General features: G+C 47.1%; 1 long non-coding RNA gene across 1 annotated transcript; it reads left to right on the forward strand.

Annotated features, from left to right (window-relative positions):
* Positions 1-1,461: 1,461 nt before the first annotated feature.
* Positions 1,462-10,027, forward strand: LOC122392255. Its single transcript, XR_006258485.1, has 3 exons — positions 1,462-1,513; positions 4,651-4,721; positions 9,980-10,027. It is a non-coding gene; the product is annotated as an uncharacterized LOC122392255 (long non-coding RNA).
* The last annotated feature ends 11,760 nt before the right edge of the window (positions 10,028-21,787 follow it).

Raw genomic sequence — 21,787 nt, forward strand, 5'->3', positions numbered from 1 at the left:
ATCCGGACAAGGGAGGCAAAGAGGAACCCAACGAGGTAAGAAAACGAGGTAAGAAACCTACCCTCACCACCGCTACGGAGATCTTTCAAATTCGTACACATCTAAATGCCCAAAACACACACATTTTCTTGCAACTTATTTTTTTAGAATGACATTAAAAAACATAAAATCGGCTCTCACCTCGAGATGCGTCCACCCAGCCACACGACAAAACAGGGAAAGGTGGCGCCCGGAAAACCTCGTCGGCTGGTCGTGTCACGAGCGCCATCTATTGGATAAGTTTGGCACAATTCGCCCTGATACAACTTGGACATGATACAACTCTCCCCGCTCTCCCCTACAGTCACCAAGCAATTTCAAAGTTCTTTATATGGTCATGTAGACAAAAAGCGGCGCTATTTTCGAAAAAACGGAACATATGTGATAGTCCCTGCGCTTTTCTATATACATACCAGATTTCAGATCGATATCTCGTTTTTTGGCCAAGTTATAGCGAAAAAACTGTTCAAAAATGATGACGTCAAATTTTTGAACTCAATTTTTAGCGATTCTAGACCACGTACGGCAAAACAAAGACCACCATTGAACTCCCTGTGACGAGCTGCATCGATTCGATACCCATTTTGTGCAAAAATATCAACTTTGAAATTTGACCTAATTTTACCTGACCTTCACCAGAACACTGGCCCCAAAGGCTGTCTAACCCACATAATCGTATTTGGCATATAAAATGGACCATAATACATGCATCACATCATATTTTCATATTGTGACCCTCAGTGACCTGACCTCTGTGACCAGACCTGGTAACAGTGACCTCAAATAGCAAAATATGTGTTTGAAGAACATTTCCCCATCGATGATTTTCAATGAAATGCATTTTACTCGATTTTACAACGCATTTCTTGAAATGTCTGTAAACGGTGAAAATTTGACATTTGACCTGACCTGTGACGTCATCGGTTTGACCTAGGTCAATGAAATTGGGTTACAAGGTAGTTTCCTGATGGGGCTATCCAACACCGTTTGCCGCTTGTCGCTAGGTTGCGTAGTTCTCGAGATCTTAAAGGGGGGGGGCAAATTTGCCCCTCCCCCCCCCAACAGGGCGCGCTGCTCGGCAGAGCCCAACGGGGCGCGGGTTAAAATATCAATTGCGTTTTTTATTTGTTCGTTTGTTCGTTTGTTTGTTTGTTTGTTTGTTTGTTTGTTTGTTTGTTTGTTTTGTTAGCAGGCTCGTTACGACGAAACAAACACATCCTCATAAATGTTTGGCTGTTACGTCAAAACTAAGGTCATTTATCTGCAAAGTGTTCAATTATCTACAGAACCTCAGCAAAATAAATGAAAATATGATCAAATATTGATGAGAATTACCATGTATTTTAGGTCCACCATCACCACCAGCCATCACCAGCACCAGCACCAGCACCACCGGCTCCGGAATCACCACCACCAGCCATCACCAGCACCAGCACCAGCACCACCGGCTCCGGAATCACCACCACCAGCCTCCGTGAGTGTTTTAGTATTGTAATGACAGTGGACAGACACGCATGAATTGTGTATGTGTTATCAATACATTGATAAAGGATTTGATAGTAATCTCAAACAGCTTTGTGTATGCTTAGTATTAGTTTATTTCTACCTTCATCTCATAAATATTGTGAGGAGTCTTGCAAGCGATATACCTGGGCCAGTTGTCATGTCGTCAAAAAAAACTTCGAGTTACGATGTATACCTACAAATGGTGCAAGTGCTAAATATTTATCTATTGTGTTTCAGATCCCCTGCCAGCTTTGGCAGCACCACCACCAGCACCGCCGGCCTCAGCACCAAGTCCACCACCAGCAGGTAGGTTCGGCTCCAGAAATACTCCCCTTTCTCCAAAACTTTGACCTTTGTGTTGATTCAATTTGTATGTTTCAACTAACAGTAACCCTCGCCCCGTTGGGAGGGAGGGCAATTTGCCCCCCCCCGAATTGCCCCCACCCTGTGGTTTTTCCTGAATAGCAAGAAAACGGCGGCGCGCAGCGCCGCCAAATTTGCAGTGCCTTCTTGGGCATCAATTTGACACCTTCACACAAATTTTCAAGTCTTAGGTCACCTTAGGTCAGAAGTTATTGAGGTCAAACGGAAGTCATGTTCGAGCAAAAATGAGCAAAAAACATGCAATTTTGAAACGCTCACCAAAAATATAGGTAGGGGAGAGTGGGGTGGGTTGTATCAGTTTTTACTCCGAGACCCATAACCTCTTAACTCTCCGTGATAAACTCATTATTTCCATACTATCCCCTTCCTTGATTCTTCTGCTTTTTTTGTGCAAAATAACTTTTCCGCTACCTCTCCCAGTTTTTCTTCTACGGTCTGCCGAATAGAACAAAATTTTTGGTACAACTTGCCCCATGGCTTGGGTAAGTTGTATCACATGGTGGGGTAATTTGTATCACTATTTCACGTTTCAGGTAGTGTGCTTGCTACTGGTTTTGAACATAACAACAACATTAAATGGGGTTAATACAATGTATATGCTCAAAGGCTTCACTTTTATTAGAACAAACTTAGGTCAATCCGAACGAAACATCGAAACGAACGAAACATCCAGACTAGACGCAAAAGTGGCCCGTTAAGAGCAAAGAAGCCAACACATTGTGCCGAAATGGAACGAGTATTGACTAGCTACCTACAAACGCGAGCCAGGGCTTAGCTTTCGCGATCAAAAGCAACATACCCATGCATACATACATACATATATGTTACAACATACCCCACCCGGCTCTGATACAACATGTACCTTGCCGCCATCTTGGAAAAAACATCCTCGTGCTCAAAAACAGCGGACAGCTGGAAAAATCCATTTTCACTCACGCAGCCTTAGAACCTTAGAACCACCCAACTTGACCCCTTCCTATCCGGACAAGGGAGGCAAAGAGGAACCCAACGAGGTAAGAAAACGAGGTAAGAAACCTACCCTCACCACCGCTACGGAGATCTTTCAAATTCGTACACATCTAAATGCCCAAAACACACACATTTTCTTGCAACTTATTTTTTTAGAATGACATTAAAAAACATAAAATCGGCTCTCACCTCGAGATGCGTCCACCCAGCCACACGACAAAACAGGGAAAGGTGGCGCCCGGAAAACCTCGTCGGCTGGTCGTGTCACGAGCGCCATCTATTGGATAAGTTTGGCACAATTCGCCCTGATACAACTTGGACATGATACAACTCTCCCCGCTCTCCCCTACAGTCACCAAGCAATTTCAAAGTTCTTTATATGGTCATGTAGACAAAAAGCGGCGCTATTTTCGAAAAAACGGAACATATGTGATAGTCCCTGCGCTTTTCTATATACATACCAGATTTCAGATCGATATCTCGTTTTTTGGCCAAGTTATAGCGAAAAAACTGTTCAAAAATGATGACGTCAAATTTTTGAACTCAATTTTTAGCGATTCTAGACCACGTACGGCAAAACAAAGACCACCATTGAACTCCCTGTGACGAGCTGCATCGATTCGATACCCATTTTGTGCAAAAATATCAACTTTGAAATTTGACCTAATTTTACCTGACCTTCACCAGAACACTGGCCCCAAAGGCTGCCTAACCCACATAATCGTATTTGGCATATAAAATGGACCATAATACATGCATCACATCATATTTTCATATTGTGACCCTCAGTGACCTGACCTCTGTGACCAGACCTGGTAACAGTGACCTCAAATAGCAAAATATGTGTTTGAAGAACATTTCCCCACCGATGATTTTCAATGAAATGCATTTTACTCGATTTTACAACGCATTTCTTGAAATGTCTGTAAACGGTGAAAATTTGACATTTGACCTGACCTGTGACGTCATCGGTTTGACCTAGGTCAATGAAATTGGGTTACAAGGTAGTTTCCTGATGGGGCTATCCAACACCGTTTGCCGCTTGTCGCTAGGTTGCGTAGTTCTCGAGATCTTAAAGGGGGGGGGGGGCAAATTTGCCCCTCCCCCCCCCCAACAGGGCGCGCTGCTCGGCAGAGCCCAACGGGGCGCGGGTTAAAATATCAATTGCGTTTTTTATTTGTTCGTTTGTTCGTTTGTTTGTTTGTTTGTTTGTTTGTTTGTTTGTTTGTTTGTTTGTTTTGTTAGCAGGCTCGTTACGACGAAACAAACACATCCTCATAAATGTTTGGCTGTTACGTCAAAACTAAGGTCATTTATCTGCAAAGTGTTCAATTATCTACAGAACCTCAGCAAAATAAATGAAAATATGATCAAATATTGATGAGAATTACCATGTATTTTAGGTCCACCATCACCACCAGCCATCACCAGCACCAGCACCAGCACCACCGGCTCCGGAATCACCACCACCAGCCTCCGTGAGTGTTTTAGCATTGTATTGACAGTGGACAGACACGCATGAATTGTGTATGTGTTATCAATACATTGATAAATGATTTGATAGTAATCTCAAACAGCTTTGTGTATGCTTAGTATTAGTTTATTTCTACCTTCATCTCATAAATATTGTGAGGAGTCTTGCAAGCGATATACCTGGGCCAGTTGTCATGTCGTCAAAAAAAAAAAAACTTCGAGTTACGATGTATACCTACAAATGGTGCAAGTGCTAAATATTTATCTATTGTGTTTCAGATCCCCTGCCAGCTTTGGCAGCACCACCACCAGCACCGCCGGCCTCAGGACCAAGCCCACCACCAGCGGGCGTGAGTTCACCAGCTGAATCTGCTTATTGATATACACATATTTTTATGTGTCAATTTCCTGTGTTCCGTTCCGTGTCCCGTCCCCGTGTACCTTTTTTATTTAGTCCCCTTTACGTGAAAAATAAATAAATACAACTAGGAACATGCCGATCATATGATAGATACATCAGTTGGAATAACCATCTGTCCATTTACTGCACCGGCAGGTTGACGGAGGCGAGTGTGCGGCTCTGGCGCAGCTGAGCCGTCGACCGCCGGGGCCAATCCGGCAGTCCGGCATTTCAGCTGCCGCACACTCGCCCGTCACAGCATCAGAGGCCTCCCGAGACAGGTTAGTCTGGGGGACGCTTTTTGTGTGATGCATATTTGTGATTCAACCTTTGTAGTTGCACTTCATGGGAGGTGAATGTTTTTTTTTCATCATTTACCGGTTAGCCCTTTGTATTGTCTCTATATATTTTTGATGGCGGCACTCAATTTCAGCTTCCCGTTTCCGACCGGCTGATACGGGTGAGCGGCGGCGGCGCGGCTGAGACGGTGAAATACAACACACCGCTCTGGTGGTCAGAGACGAATGTGACGCTCTGTTCAGTCGTTTGTGGCGCAGTTTGACGATCTTAGTTCAAAATTAACCCGCGCCGTGCTGGTGGCCTGAACTTTCCGCCGAGTGCTGGGGGGGGGGGGCGTTTTCACGCCCCCCCCCCCCCGTCTAACTCGGCTCCTGGGCCACGTAGCGACACGCGGTAAGCGGCAATCGAAAGAGCGTCAAAAATAAGGACGAAAACACTTCGGTCATTTTTTGGGTCAGGTCAAAGGTCAGGTCACCAGAGGTCACCAAAGGTAAAATGTTGACTATTTCAACATTTTGGAAACTGCCAACGGCTATCTCGGGAACCGATAGAGCTACAGCGCCGCGGAAAAGCGCATTCGATAGCCCTTTTACAGACCTTTCTGAGTAATGTCCTCAGATTTGACCTCAGGTCAACGGTTTAGCCTCCAGAGGGCAAAAACTCCAAAAATAGCCGTTTTTACGAAAAACGTTTTTTCGTCAATAACTTTTGACTCATAAGCGCCATGACATTACTTTTGCCAGCATCGTGTTTCTCTCGTCGAGACGCGTCGAATGAACTATTCGTTGACCTTGAAAGGTCATTTTGAAAATTTGACCTCAGGTCAAGGTCATGACCTGACCGAAAAGGGTCATGTTGCATATCAGTCGATCCGTATCGTCGAGCTGAACACATCTGACGTGTTTTCACCGCTCTAGCACGTCTCTATCAAAAGTTATAGCCAAAAAACTGCTGGCGACCGTTCATGACCTGAGATGACCTCAGGGGCACACAGAGGGGTCACAGGTGCATTTTTCCTATTCAGTGTGTCATGTTTACCTATGAACCGATGTTTGAGAGCGTTTTGAACGATATTCGTCCAAAAGAGGCGCATTTCAATTTTCTCCCATTGCACAGTGGGGATTTTTCCGATCTAGCACGTATTTATTCGTAGAGGGCAAACCATAGGTAGAATTGTAGCCAGATTGTGCACAGATGTTGGCTGGTGTGTCCTGGTGAGAATTTTACCTGTAAATGTGCATAATCAACATAGTATAGGGGGTTCAATTGGACCCCCCGCTCAGCCGTTTGGCCCCTGATCAAGCTAGAGCTTCGCGGAAAAGTCAAGCCTGCTGCCTATGACGAAATTAGGCCGAATATATCCAATTTCAAAGTCCAATGTCATAAGCTGACTTTCCAAGTCAGTTTAACCCGCGCCCAGCTGGGGGTCCTGGATTTCCACGCCCTGCTGGGGGGGGGGGTGTTTGAACACCCCCCCTTCTAACTCGGCTCCTGGGCCACGTAGCGATACGCGGAAGGCGGCGTTCGAAAGAGCGTCAAAAATAATGAGGAAATCACTGCGGTCAATTTTTTGGTCAGGTCAAAGGTCAGGTCACCAGAGGTCATTGAAGGCAAAATTTCGCCGATTTCCAGGTCGAATGTCGACAATTTCCAAGAACCCAACACATAACTCGGGAACCAATAGAGCTACAGCGCCGCAGAAAAGCGCATTCGATAGCCCTATTAACGCCCTTTCTGAGTAATTCTCTCAGATTTGACCTAACGTCAACGGTTTTGCCTGCAGGGGGCAAAAACTGCAAAAATAGCCGATTTTTTTCGGAAACAGTTTTTCTGCAATAACTTTTGACCCAAGCCTTGTACGAGCTTACTTTTACCGGCATCGTGTTCCTCTCGTCAAGACGCATCGAATGAACTATAATTTGACCTTGAAAGGTCAACTTCAAAATTTGACCTCAGGTCAAGGTCATGACCTGACCGGAAATGGTAATGTTGCATATCAGTCGATCCGTATCGTCGAGCTGAACACATCTAAGGCGTTTTCATCGCTCTGGCATGCCTCTATCAAAAGTTATTTGCGAAAAACTGTTAGATACCATTCGTGACCTAAGATGACCTCAGGGCATAAACAGGGGTCACGGACACCATTTCCATGTTCAGTGTGTCTAAAACACTTGTAATTCAGTGTTTGGGAGTGTTTATAATGTCTTTCGTCCAAAAGAGGCGCATTTCAATTTTCTCCCATTGACTTATAATGGGGAGGTCGCAAAATTGACCTGACCTTAGGTCATCGATATCAAAATTCTGAGATATACATTTTGTACATGCTATTGCTCTTAGCAATCGCTGAAAGTTTCAAAGCGATCGGTCACTCGGTGTAGCTATGACAGACATTGAAACTTTTTATGAGGTGAGGTCACTTAAAGTGACCTGGTGACCTGACCTTGAATGACCTTGGTCTGAAATTTTCACAACATGTGTAGAATTGATGTATGATAAGGTGTACCAAAAACGGCGGCGCTCCGCGCCGCCGTTTTTGAGATATTCGCGAAAAACCACAGGGGGGGGGGGGTGTTCAAACACCCCCCCAGCAGGGCGCGGGTTAATGACCCAACTAAAGTTGGGAAATCGAGACCTCTTGAAACTTCGCAAAGTTAGGGTGTTACGGGGTATTTTGGGGTGCTGATCACGAATTTCATGTTAGTTTTGATCACAGACGATGTCTTTATGCATTTAGGCCAGGTCGGGTCAGGTCAGGTTAGATCAATTAGTAGGCGTCCTGCCGGCCATCCATAGAAGTGTCACCTACTACTGATAGCTTCGTAACATGCAACGAAGGCACTAGAACTACTTCGTAAATATTCAAATGGCTGCTAAAATCGAAATCAGCACCAAAAACTACCCTAGAAACAAGTAAAACTCGAAAAAGCGAACCAAGGTCATCAAAAGGTCAATGACCTTGACTTGACCTTCACGTGACCTTGACACCCACCATTATGCATGGCACCAACATCATTTCACATATTTGAACGTTTAAAACCACAAAAAGACTGGAAACCGCGGATAATGTGAGCTGGCATACGCCGAATCGCGATTCCGGCCAAACATGGTCTCGAGAAATATGCCACAGGTCAAAGGTCAGTTGGGTCAGAGTCATGAAATTTTTAGGTTAGATGTAAAATTGATAATCTCGAGGGTACCGAAAGTTTCGGCGCGATCGGCCGCTTTTTGCGCGAGTAATTTGCGGAAAACCATGGGGTTTTATCCGACCCCTTCCCCTCCCCCTCCCCACAAGTGCGATTGTTAATAAGGTTACGGTATGTATAATTTACGCTTGTCATCCTATTCCTAATGAATGTGTCTCAGAAAATATGCATCATATAAATCACGAAGTAAAATTATTCGCCTATGTCCGGAACATACCTATATCGTGCTGTTTGCCCTAGCGCTCCTCGAGTGGGGTGTTAAGATACTCTAATGTGAATATTCCGTGTTCAGGCAAGTTTCGGCAGCCAAACTAGGCGTTGTCTTGTGCAGAAGAAAGTGGCGAATTCGATAGGATATATTTCGGAGTGGAAAAGTGTGGAAAACATTGTTGATTTCCTACATTTATTTAGAATACCATTCCTTCAATATGGTGTCTGTAAGGGTTTTTTGTAAAGGGCATTTTTGTGACCTTAGTAAGGTTGTGGCATACTTTCTGTTTGCCATTCCATTCCTAATAAAGGTGCCTTTCAGACGATATGCAACTTTAAGACCTCGCAAGATTAAAACCAACAGGACAGGACAATGAAATTGAGCTATACTTTCAGGCCTTGCTGAGCCCGTTGAGTAATCACGCATGAGTGTGAACTTTGGGCGCATTTTTCGTAGTTTTGCTGTGGACATACAGATAAAACAATGCCATATATGAAAAATTCAGACATTTCTTAGCCCTACTGACACAAAAAATAAACAAAAATCCAAAAAATATTTTTTGAATTAATAGGCGCTAGATCGGAAAAATCCCCACTGTGCATTGACTTATAATGGAGAGGTCGCAAAATTGACCTGACCTTAGGTCACAGATATCAAAAATCCGAGATATACATTTTATACATACTGTTACTCATATCAATCGCTGAAAGTTTCAAAGTGATCGTTCAGTCGGTGTAGCTATAGCGAGCCTTTGAACTTTTTCTGAGGTAAGGTCACTTGACGTGACCTGGTGACCTGACCTTGAACGGCCTAGGTCTGAAATTTTCACAACATGTGCGGAAATGATGTAGGAACACGTGTACCAAAAACGGCGGCGCTGCGCGCCGCCGTTTTTGAGATATTTGCGAAAAACCTGAGGGGGGGGCGTAAAAACGCCCCCCCCCCAGCACGGCGCGGGTTAAATAAGATCCTATTGAGCGTTTGGCATAAGCTTTACTCTTCTGCATTTCCAATATTGACTCAAAGATAGGATCTCAAGGATAGGATATCTCGTAGACGTCCTGTACTTTGTAGATTACTCAAAACTTTGTAGATTGTGTGACAGATAACGAACTACATCGATATGCGATTTTTGGCTCGGTACTAAATTGTAACTGACAAACAATCAACGGTCAATAGCTAGGTGCTGGATATTCATCTCTGGTCTTTCAGCTCCAGACTCAGCACTGGCAGCACCGCCACCAGCACCGCCGGCCTCAGGACCAAGCCCACCACCAGCGGGTGTGAGTTCACCAGCGGAATCTGCGTATTGATTTTACCAATTGTCCGGTTATCGTGTCCCGTTCCCGTGTCCAGTTCCCGTGTTTCGTTTCAGTTTTGTGCCTTATCAAGTCCACCTTACGTTCATTATAAATAATTTTTACTACAAGAATCTAAAAACACCATACATAAATCATCAGGAATACTAACCTATCCATTTATCTGCACTGGCAGGTTGACGGAGGCGGGTGTGCGGCTCTGGCGCAGCTGAGCCGTCGACCGCCAGAGCCAATCCGGCAGTCCGGCATTTCAGCTGCCGCACACTCGACCGTCACAGGATCAGAGGCCCCCCGAGACAGGTTAGTTTGGTGGGCGATTTTTTGTATGCTGCATATTTTTGCTCAGTGTTTGTAGTTATGCTTGCTACGAGGCGATCTGCGGTTAACAACATTTTAAAAATGACGCTTTTCTCATTATTTGTATTTTCAGCCCCGGATGGCGCGTTTCCTTCCGCTGGTGGCGTCACCAGCTCCCCGCGAGGCCAGCTTTCGCCATGACGGTGAACAGAGCCCGGGGACAGCCGCTCAGTCGTTATACAGCAGTGTCAGCTGACTCCTGGGTATCCTTTCAGCCCCCACGGTCACCTGGTCCGGCCGTCCGGAGCCAGTCGAGTTCTCGACAACCGGCTGCCGTCCGCCGTCTGGTGGGTAGCCGTCTGTCACCCGGTGGCAGTCCGTCTACGGTGGGTAGCTGTCTGTCACCCAGTGGCAGTCCGTCTACGGTGGGTAGCCGTCTGTCACCCGGTGGCAGTCCGTCTACCGTCTGGTGGGTAGCTGTCTGTCACCCGGTGGCAGTCTGTCTACGGTGGGTAGCTGTCTGTCACCCGGTGGCAGTCCGTCGGCCGTCTGGTGGGTAGCTGTCTGTCACCCGGTGGCAGTCTGTCTACGGTGGGTAGCTGTCTGTCACCCGGTGGCAGTCCGTCCGCCGTGTGCTGGGTAGCTGTCTGTCACCCGGTGGCAGTCTGTCTACGGTGGGTAGCTGTCTGTCACCCAGTGGCAGTCCGTCTACCGTCTGGTGGGTAGCCGTCTGTCACCCGGTGGCAGTCTGTCTGCGGTGGGTAGCCGTCTGTCACCCGGTGGCAGTCCGTCTACGAACAGCACACACCGAGACGGGATGCTCGGGGCCGTACGGCCGCCACGTCTTCCCTCAGGAAATGGTGTGTGGGGGCTCTGCACTACCTGAGGGGTCTCGGGCGATAACAGAGACGCAGTCCGATGTGGCAGCCTCCACGTGGCGGATTGCGGGTCATGCTAATAGCCACACAGAGCCACACGTAAGTACTGCACTGTATTATTCACCAGGTTTGAGTGTGTTGCAGGAACCTGGCATGTGACGTCACCTGTACCGCTGTTTCCGCTTCTAATGACGACGTGGTCAGGTGTCGGCTCTGCTGCAGTGTCAAGAGGACGCACGGGTTCTCCGACAGCATCATCTTGGTCGCGGTGGCGACTGTATCCGCCAGTGGGGGTGGTATTCAGGAGATCACTAACCTCTCGTCCTATTCTCCTCTCCATGCGGTGTACTCGGCAACCACAGGTTCCGGACCAGACCGGTAGGCGGCGCTAGTGTCGCTGACGTGCTCTGTCTGCGGCTCCGTGCTCCCCTCCTCTGCCCGCTGCTCCTGTTGCTCTACCCAGACCTCACAGGCGGGTCCCCCTCTTCTGGTGGTGTCTACTACACACATTGTCGGATGGCTGGTACAGTGATAAGTAATGGACAGTGCACAGTGGACGGTGGTACAATATATATTGACGATAAACCAGTCTGTGTTGTATGTCACGCCGATGTTGTTTGCTATTTATGGCGACTCCGTGTGCTGTGTAGTGTGTGTGTCTCACATATCATCTGTGGTGTTTGTTGTGTGTTTGTTGTGACTCTGTTGTGTTTGTTGTTTGTTACAGGTCCGACCCGTACCGACATTGACTCACGACGAGTCTACTGAGTCATACAGAGTCATGGGGAGTCATCCAGAGTCAACGGATTTCATGGGAGTGAACATAGGTGTCGAGGAGTCCTCCGGTGCCAGCGAAGTCATCCAGAGTCTATAATAGAGTCCTGGGAGTGAAAATGAGCTCTGTTAGCGGGTTAACCCTCGCGGGCCCGGGGGGGGGCGTTTTTCGCCCCCCCTTGCGAATATTTGCGATAACTCACGAACGCTTAGGGATAGGAAAGCGAAACTTTCAGTACCTTTTCTCCCATCAATTTGACATCTTTTGAAGTAAAAAATTTGGACCTAGCCCCCTTGATGACGTCACAAGGTCCATTTTTCTAGACCCCTGCACGGCAAACTTCGGCGTCACAGACGCAAACTTCAAATAGCTGCTAAAAATAGAGTTTTAGAGATAAAGACAAATTACGAGCACGGCTGTGTAGCGTTTGACCTAGAGAAAATTAGAAAAATAGTTTCGGTGACCTGAGGTCAGAGGTCAGGTCAACGACCCCGAAATGTGGTTTTAGTTTTTCGCAAATAACTTCGACAAAAATGGTCCTAGAGCTACGGCAGTGGTACCATCGCATTCGCCTTGTCAAGCCGCGTCGAATGATATATATTTTGTTCGGAAAAGGTCAAGTTTCATGTTGACCTCATGTGACCTCGAATGACCTCTGGTTGACCTTGACACATGAAAGGTCGTCTATGATGGATTTGTACCCGCTGATCACGAATCTGGCATCTATTTTCCTCTAAGCCTTCATTTAGAGCTTCCGGATGGCAAAATTGTCTTATTTATTATTACTAACTTGAATCAGTGAAATAGCCTCTAGCAGGGATACTCTTCTGTGACCTTGACCTTTGAGCAGCCTTGTATCGTAAGATGAACCACAAATAGGGAACTGATAAGCCTCAAAACATTTCAAAACATCTTGGAAGTTAGCACGCAAGATGTGCGAAAAAGTGCCAAGTTTGAGGTCAATTTTGAGCGTGACCTTGACCTTGACCTTTGATTTGGAGCACATTTTCAGAATCCTCAGATTCTCTTCTTTCGTTTGACACCCAATTTTGCCGGTTTGATGCAGCCTGCCGTCCTCTAGAATGCTTACTTTGAGATCACTACACATGTGCCGGTTTTGGCCTTTGACCTTGACCTCTGACCTTGAAAATTGACCTGAGGTCAAAAATTTTGGTTGCATTAGAATCGTCTCGTAAGGACCTTTCGTTTGGTATCGCTTTTGTTTCCGTACCTCCCTTATTTACGGAGTTAGACAGGGGGGGGGGCGAAAAACGCCCCCCCCCCCCCTCGGGCTGCGGTGGTTGGGATTACCCCCCGGGCCCGGCCGGGTTAAGACGCTGTTTATACGTATCCCGGCTAGGCCGGCCGTCGCTCGGTGCCCGGCGGTCGGTGCGCCGCGCCGCCCGCCCATGTGTCACGGCTGGCCGGCTGTGCGGTGTCTCCTGCCCGCCGGCCCGGTGATCGGTCCGTACCACGAGGGCTGAGAGGGGACGGGCCCCGCGGCGGTCAGCAGCAGCTCAGAGAGGCCTCGGCCGGTCAGCCGACGGTGCGGTGTGTGTCCGACGGGTCCGACGGCGGCCTTACAGACGTGAACGGACCGGAGAGCAGCCGAGCTGAGGGCCAGCTGACCATTCTGATCGGCGTGTCCTGCACTTGTCAGACACTGCAGCCTATACTGATCTTGAATACACTTTGTATATGTGAAGGATAACTTTATATGGTCCTCGGGTGACGAACGAGTACGAGTGAACGAGTACGAATACGAGCCAACAAGCTCTGAAGAGTCATTGGGAGTCAACAGAGTCGTCAGAGTGACCCGGAGTCAACGGACTCATCACGTGTCCTGGGGAGTCATCCGGAGTCAGCCGAGTGATGGGTGAGTCAACCGAGTCCCTCTGACTCCGAGTCACACCCTGAGTAGGAGCGAGTCGGTGGTGGGGATGGCTGAGTCAAAGATGGCGCCGATTGGTGACGGCGCGCGGTGCCCACTGGGGACGGCTGTGGTGACGTCACTGGGACGTGTGTGTGTGACGTCATAGTGACGTCACAGAGGTGTGACGTCACATGTCGCCCCCTCTCCAGCCGCTGCCCCCGACACAGAGTCTCTCCAAAAAGGAAGGCCGTCCGAGACGCAACAACTTCTACCGTATCAATTCTCATTTATCATTGTTGCTTCGAAATTCGTCTCGTTGGTTTTCTTATGCACGCAAATATTTCAATCACATTGAATTTGGGTTTGCTACGTCTACGTGAATTGTAGGTAGGAGAGAGCGGGGAGAGTTGTATCATGTCCAAGCTGTATCAGGGCGAATTGTGCCAAAGTTATCCAATAGATAGCGCTCGTGACACGACCAGCCGACGAGGTTTTCCGGGCGCCATCTTTCCCTGTTCTGTCGTGTGGCTGGGTGGACGCGTCTCGAGGTGAGAGCCGATTTTATGTTTTTTTAATGTCATTCTAAAGAAAATGAGTTGCAAGAAAATGTGTGTTTTGGGCATTTAGATGTGCACGAATTTGAAAGATCTCCGAAGCGGTGGTGAGGGTAGGTACTAAGGCTGCGTGAGTGAAAATGGATTTCTCCAGCTGTCCGCTGTTTTTGAGCACGAGGATGTTTTTTCCAAGATGGCGGCGAGGTACATGTTGTGTCAGAGCCGGGTGGGGTATGTTGTAACATGTATTTGTGTATGGGCATGTTGCTTTTGAGCGCGAAAATCTCGCGTTTGTAGGTAGCTAGTCAATACTCGTTCCATTTCGGCACAACATGTGTTGGCTTCTTTGCTCTTAACGGGCCACTTTTGCATCTAGTCTGTTGATGTTTCGTTCGTTTCGATGCTTCGTTCGGATTGCATTGACCTAAGTTTGGTCTAATAATAGTGAAGCCTTTGAGCATATACATTGTATCAACCCCATTTAACCCTATTCCTGGCGGGGGGGGGGCCTCAGGAGCCCCCCTGAGGTTTTTTGGTTATTTCTCCCAAACGCGTTGAGCTAGGAAGCTCAAATTTTCTGACTTTTCCTAAAAGGCTTCTACGCAACATGTCTGAAAATTTTGAGTTGATCTGACCTCAGGTCAGGTCACCAGAGGCGGTTTGGTGACCCTACCTCAGAAAAGTTTGCAATCACGCCAGAGCTAGAGTTTTTGACCGATCAATTTCTTCTCTTCAGGCTTTAGTTAGGGTACCAGTATGTGCAATTTGTATATCTCGTAATTTTGATATCGGTGACCTAAGGTCAGGTCAGTTTCGCGACCTCCCCATTATAAGTCAATGGGGGAAAAATCAACTCCCTGTTTTTACCACTAAAACGGGTCGGAATGGCCCCATATACCATACATGACTTCATATACGATCAACCTTCACTACCTTGAGGTCTGTTTTGCTGTTGGGCAGCTGTGAGGTCACGTGACGTCATCAAAGGTCACCAAAGGTTTTTGGCCAATAACTCCGTACAGGAACAAGATACAGACGCGTGGATGGTCTCATTGTGTTCAGCTCGTCAATCCGCATCGAATGATATACATGATGACCTCGAGGTTACGTGACCTGAGGTCAACCTTTGACCTTGACCTTTCGAGGTCAACATATATACCATTCGATGCGGATTGACGAGAGGATCACGATGATGCCCTTAGTTTGTTCCTATCTTGACTAATTCGAAAGTTATTCGAGAAAAACTCTCTCCATATCTAGCGCCGCCATTTTGACTTTTTCGACCCCTGTGACGTCATCTTTGACCTGACCTGAAAATGACCTTGGTAAAAATTGTAGACCTTGTCCATGCGTATCCGATGCCGTTTACCGCTTGTCGCTATCTTGCTTCGTTCTCGAGATCTCAGGGGGGGGGGGCCGAATCGCCCCCCCCCCGCCAGTTTCTTGTCCCGGCGGAGCCCGCCAGGAATAGGGTTAATGTTGTTGTTATGTTCAAAACCAGTAGCAAGCACACTCCCTGAAACGTGAAATACCTAGTGATACAAATTACCCCACCATGTGATACAACTCACCCAAGCCATGGGGCAAGTTGTATCAAAAACATTGTTCTATTCGGCAGACCGTAGAAGAAAAACTGGTAGAGGTAGCGGAAAAGTTACTTTGCACAAAAAAGCAGAAGAACAAAGGAAGGAGATAGTATGGAAATAATGAGTTTATCACGGATAGTTACGAGGTTATGGGTCTCGGAGTAAAAACTGATACAACCCACCCCACTCTCCCCTAGGTACTTGCAAACGTACGCATCGAGGGCTATCGATTGCTTTTCACCGCGTCTTTCTGGCCCTCTTAGTTTTTGAGTTAGAGGTGGGTGGTACCTAACATAGGTAGGTATGCCCCCCCCCCCCCCCCCACTAGGGCGAAGTTGGCTGACAGGCTGAGACCACCACTGGGGCGCGGGTTAACATATAAACCCTATGGACTGGTAGGAAATGTACGCCGTGGAGCAGCAGTGCTACCAACTAACTTCGGGGGGGGGGGAGGAAATAGCTGCAGCTCCGTTGTGCGCCATTACCAAACCTGAAGCCCCGACACTAGCGCTACCTAGTGGCCGCTTTCGCAACTAGCTGTCCGATGACGGTCGACGCAGCGATACTAGCGCCACAGTGGTAGAAACAAGAGTTAGAGCTTATGATGCCAGCTCGCTAGGTGCCGCCCCTGACTCGGGATCGATGATGAGTCGACTGATTTTAGGATTAAAGTACGTATCGCTAAAGTACGTAGGACAAAAGTACGTATGCAAATGTTCGTACGCAAATATAAGTAGGCGATAAAGTTCGTATGCCAAAAGTACGTACGCAAATGTTCGTACGCAAAAGTACGTATGCAAAAGTACGTACCTAGTGCATAAAGTAGGTACGTATGTCAAAAGTACGTACGCAAATGTTCGTACGCAAAAGTACGTATGAAAAAGTACGTAGTGCATAAAGTACGTATGCTAAAAGTACGTACGCAAATGTTCGTACGCAAAAGTACGTATGCAAAAGTACGTAGTGTAAAATGTACGTATGGAAAAAGTACGTACGCAAATGTTCGTACGAAAAAGTTCGTATGCAAAAGTACGTAGTGTATAAAGTACGTATGCCAAAAGTACGTACGCAAATGTTCGTACGCAAAAGTACGTATGCAAAAGTACATAGTGTATAAAGTACGTATACCAAAAGTACGTACGCAAATGTTCGTACGCAAAAGTTCGTATGCAAAAGTACGTAGTGTAAAAAGTACGTATGCCAAAAGTACGTACGGTTCGTATGCCAAAGTAGGTAGTGTATAAAGTACGTATGCTAGAAGTAGGGTTTAGTAGTGTAAGTTGAGCCACTTTTCTTTGTTGCTGCTCTGTTGCCATACTACAGGGAACTCATGATAAATTCATTTACCTACCAAATAATATAGCTCTGTCCATTTCGCCCATTTACTCATCGAGAAATTTTGCTATGCCTTGTAACAAATGCTCATTAAATAAAGAATAAGAAAGGTATTACACATTGATCAACTTAACCCTCGCCGGCCGAGGGGGGGGGGCGGGTGCCGCCCCCCCCCCCATAGGGTTTTTTCGCGATAGCTCCGAACACGCTGGCGATAGAGAGCTGAAACGTTGCATAACTGACCTTTGATCCAAGCCGCATCTTTTGACACCAACCGCATTTTTGGGTCAGGTCAGGTCACTGACCTATGACGTCATAAGTGAACCTCTGCACGGTCTTCAGATGTCGCAACTTCGCAACGCCCTCACTGCCAGAGGAGATGTCACAGGGAAATGAAACTTGCAGGATCTAGTATCCATTATGAGTCCCACAACTTGTATATCTCGGATTTTTCCTAAAGGTCATATGAGGTCAGGTCATTTTCGTGACCTCACCATTATAAGTCAATGGGGAAAAATGAAAACTGCTATTTTGGCGCCGGGAACGATCTCAAACTATCTCAAGCACACAGAATCGTGATTTTATGCACTCCTTGCAAGGTTAGATGCGTCACTTTTGCAATGTTGACCTTGCGTGACGTCATTTATGACGTCATCAAGGTCATATTAGTTTTTCGTCAATAACTCTTGATCAAATTGAGCTAGCGAGTCGGGAAAGCCACCAATGGACTCAGGAAGACCTGCCGAATCGAATGATATGCGACATGACCCCTTTCGACCAGCTTCGTGACCTGGGGGTGCTGACCTGACCTTGACCTGGGGTCAACACCCCAAGTTGACCTGACCCGGACAAAAAGTATATCATTCGACGCGCCTGAGCGAGACGAACACGATGCTGCCAAAATCGGCGCTCTGCGGCCGTTTTTTGCGAAGTTATTCACCAAAAACTGAACCGTACATTGGGGCACTTGACCTGACCTCAGAGGTCACCGGTTGACCTAGGACCTTAAAATCGGGTACCAATCTCTGTGTCTCGTAACGGCGCACACGCTCGTTTTTTCCGCGACGCGCTAGCTCCACCAGGGGCGAAACGGCGAGGGGGGGTCGTACCCGCCCCCCCCCCCCCCTCGGCCGGCGCGTATGTAGAAAACCAATAGGTCCGGCGAGGGTTAACCCAAGGGTGGGGTACGTACTTAATACCCTAGGTACATTTGCTATACGTACTTTTGTCCGTGACGTACTTTTGTCCACACGTAGGGTAGACCGGGGCAAGTCTCCCCGCCGAGGTAAAACGCCTCACCGATGTTTCTCGGAACTGGCAGGGTTCTGGGGAAAGATCCTCTCTTCTGTTAACCCGGCCGGGCCCGGGGGGTAATTCCAACCACCGCAGCCCGGGGAGGGGCGTTTTTCGCCCCCTGTCTAACTCCGTAAATAAGAGAGCTACGCAAACAAAAGCAATACCAAACGAAAGGTCCTTACGAGACGCTTCTAAAGCACCCAAAATTTTTTTACCTCAGGTCAATTTTCAAGGTCAGAGGTCAAGGTCAAAGGCAAAAACCGGCACATGTGTAGTGATCTAAAAGTGAGCGTTCTAGAGGACGGCAGGATGCATAAAACCGGTAAAATTGGGTGTCAAACGAAAGAAGAGAATCTGAGAATTCCGAAAATGTACTCAACATCAAAGGTCAAGGTCAAGGTCATGCTCAAAATTGACCTCAAACTTACACTTTTTCGTACATCTTGTGTGTCAACTTCCAAGATGTTTTGAAATGTTTTGAGGCTTATCAGGTCCCTATTTGCGGTTTATCTTACGATACAAGGCTGCTCAAAGGTCAAGGTCCCAGAAGAGAGTCCTTACTAGAGACTATTTCACTGATTCAAGTTAGTAATAATAAATAAGACAATTTTGCCATCCGGAGGCTCTAAATAAAGGCTTAGAGGAAAATAGATGCCAGATTCGTGATCAGCGGGTACGAATCCATCATTAACGACTTTTGATGTGTCAAAGTCAACCAAAGGTCATTCGAGGTCACATGAGGTCAACATAAAACTTGCCCTTTTCCAAACAAAATATATATCATTCGACGCGGCTTGACAAGACAAATGCGATGGTACCACTGCCGTAGCTCTAGTACCATTTTTGTCGAAGTTATTTGCGAAAAACTAAAACCACAGCTCGGGGTCGTTGACCTGACCTCTGATCTCAGGTCACTAAAACTATTTTTGTATTTTTGTCTAGGTCAAATGCTACACAACCGTGTTCGTAATTTGTCTTTATCTTTAAAACTCTATTTTTAGCAGCTATTTGAAGTTCGCGTCTGTGACACCGAAGTTTGCCGTGCAGGGGTCTAGAAAAATCGACTTTGTGACGTCATCAATGAGGCTAGGTCCAAATTTTTTATTTCAGAAGATGCCAAATTGATGGAAGAAAAGGTACTGAAAATTTCGCTTTCCTATCCCTAAGCGTTCGGGAGCTATCGCAAATATTCGCCAGGAGGGGGGGGGGGGTGAAAAACGCCCCCCCGGGTCCGCGAGGGTTAACCCGCGCCCTGCTGGCGGGGTGTTTGAACACCCCCCCCCCTGTGGTTTTTCGCGAATATCTCAAAAACGGCGGCGCTCCGCGCCGCCGTTTTTGGTATACCTTATCACACATCAATTCTACACATGTTCTGAAAATTTCAGACCAAGGTCATTCAAGGTCAGGTCACCAGGTCACTTGAAGTGACCTCACCTCATAAAAAGTTTCAATGTCTGCCATAGCTACACCGAGTGACCGATCGCTTTGAAACTTTCAGCGACTGCTAAGAGCAATAGCATGTACAAAATGTATATCTCAGAATTTTTATATCGATGACCTAAGGTCAGGTCAATTTTGCGACCTCCCCATTATGAGTCAATGGGAGAAAATTGAAAGGCGCTTTTTTTGAATGAAAGCCATTATAAACACTCCCAAACACTGAATAACAAGTAACTAAGACACACTGAACATGAAAATGGTAACCGCAGGTTGTTTGAAAAGACAAACACTATTCGTTAGAATTGTGTTTTTCTATTGAAAAACAACCGGAGCGGTCCTTCTCCGGGCTATGTTTTGCAAGTCTGGCAGCGAATCGAGACATCTTGAGTCTGGCCTAAACGAATCGCTCAATCTTCGTAAAAATTTCAGGGTATGGGCTCCCGGAGGCGATCTACCTGATGGCACCGGTCGCTACTCGCTCAGAATTCTTTTGCGCGTGGCACGTGCGATTCCATTTTCCCCATGTTAAGTCAACGGGGTTTTGGACACTTTTTGCGCGATCGCTAATAGCGGGGAAACGAGCCAAGAAGGAGGTGGTTTTCTTCCCAGCATTTTATGGCAAACACGTTCAGGTACACGCTCGTGTGCGCCGTATACCCGCCAGAATCTCGTAACACCTCTATGCACAAAGTCAAAGTTGGAATTTTGCTGTGTCCCATGTTAAGTCAATGGACGGCGATGTCGAGACTTTGCAGAGACATTTTCATTCGATCTTTGTACAAAATTTTAGAGATAGATTTCGCCCAAACTCTTATATCTTGTAGAGAAAGGAGCATAGTACATGCTGGTATGCTTCGTTAAGCTGGCAGAAATCGTTTTTTCTAATAAAGTTCGTTTGAAAATGAAAATTTTTAACATGGAAAGTCAATGGGTGCGTCTTTATTCCTCTATAACTTTTATCGTTAGTAATATATATAGGTGAAAAGTTGATATAATATACGACTTTCGATGCTCTTTCCAACGATGTATAGCACGTCACTGCACGATGTGCCGTTTTCAAGAAAAGTTGTAAAAAAGCAGGGCTCGACTGTGACTTGAACCCAACCACATTAGAGTATACGAACAGGTGAAGGGGACACCTCCCATGTGCGGACGCGACACTGATTATTGCTTATTATTGGCAGTCAGCCGTTGTGGGTGCGCCTTTGCTAAGCTTATATCTCCACAACTGCTTGACCGATTCACTCGCCGTCTTTTGTGTGGGATAGCCTCTTCCATTCTTACACGTAGTGTGCTATTCTCGATGCGTATGGGTGACCCCTAATGCACGTGCCACGTGCAAAACGAAGAGGTCTCAGTTCGGTAACAAGTCTAATAACTCTGTAGTTACTTTGCCGATTGCACTGATACTTGGCATGGATGTAGGCAACCGCCGGGCAATACATTTCCGTGTGTCACGGTTGGGGTGCAGCTGCACGTGCGCACGGGCAGGGTGACGCTTCCAGATCTCGAGAACGGCTGGGCCGATTGTGATCAAAGTTGGCACACCGTTAGGGATCGGCGAGTAGGGTGCCGTGCACATTGCACAACTCAGATGGGACCCATTTGGCACGTGCGCACGTGCAGGCTGACGCTTCCAGATCTCAAGAACGGCTGGGCCGACTGTGCTCAAATTTGGCATACCGCTAGAGACTGGTTAGTAGGGTGCCGTGTACAAGTCAGTAAGTATGTATTTTCATGTGCCACGGTTGGGGTGCAGCTGCACGTGCGCACGTGTAGGGGTCGTTTCCAGATCTTGGAAACGGCTGGGCCGATTCAGATTAAATTTGGTACATCGCTAGAAACCAGCGAATAGAGTGCCGTGCACAAGTCAATTGGGACCCAGGCTGCACGTGCGCACTTGCAGTGCAGTGTGGGCGACGCTTCCAGATCTCAAAAATGGCTGGGTC

This window comes from Amphibalanus amphitrite, unplaced genomic scaffold (assembly GCF_019059575.1).
Source record: "Amphibalanus amphitrite isolate SeventyFive unplaced genomic scaffold, NRLGWU_Aamphi_draft 000477F_arrow, whole genome shotgun sequence".
NCBI classification, from domain to species: Eukaryota; Metazoa; Arthropoda; class Thecostraca; order Balanomorpha; family Balanidae; genus Amphibalanus; species Amphibalanus amphitrite.